Raw genomic sequence first — 811 nt, 5'->3', positions numbered from 1 at the left:
ACCGCTCCACAGTGCTCTTACAGCCCTCTCTAAGTGGTTTACAGAATCAGCATATTGCCCACAACAATCTGGGTCCTCAGTTTACCGATCTCGGAAAGAGTCAACCTTGAGCCTGTTGAACTCAAACTGCCGAACTGCTGGCAGTCAGCAGAAGTAGCCTGCAATACTGCATTCTAACCACTACACCACCACAGCTGCCATTTTGGAGACAACAAAGCGTTTTATGTAATTTGTATAATTTGGTGTATTTTAATTGGGCAAATGATGGAACTTATACATCTTCCTATTCCCAATTAGTTTGGGATCAATATAGATACCTAAGATGATTCTTGCCAACTACATCTTCTCTTCTTATCGGTCTTTTCCAGATTGCAATTTATGTCAGCTAATAGAAAGCAGCATTCAATGGCTGGGTTGGATCATACCCATGGAACACAAAAATTTTGAGTGCAGATTATCCCAAGTGAAAAACCATGATTGTTGGTTGTGCTAAACTGCATCTCATCAGAAAACTGTAATTAAGATAGATGGTTACATGGTGTATATGATAAATATATGAATTTTGCTTGGTTAGACACTTGTATCTAAAGGACACACATACGGGAGATTGCAGAATTATTTATACTCATACCATGAAACATTTTCCACTTTTAAATCATGACTTTGACAGTTTTTACTGAAGTTTCATTGGAACAATGTAACCTACAAATCACAATGTCAATTTATGCAGAAACATTAAGCATGAAGAGAGAGCTTGTAAATAAATAGATAATCTGAAGACCCCATTATTTGATTGAAGAGGGTGATTGGG

Source organism: Notechis scutatus, chromosome 1, assembly GCF_049901735.1.
Source record: "Notechis scutatus isolate UNSWTSFEM ecotype Mainland chromosome 1, rNotScu1.2, whole genome shotgun sequence".
Lineage (NCBI taxonomy): Eukaryota > Metazoa > Chordata > Lepidosauria > Squamata > Elapidae > Notechis > Notechis scutatus.
This window is presented reverse-complemented; position numbering follows the sequence as displayed.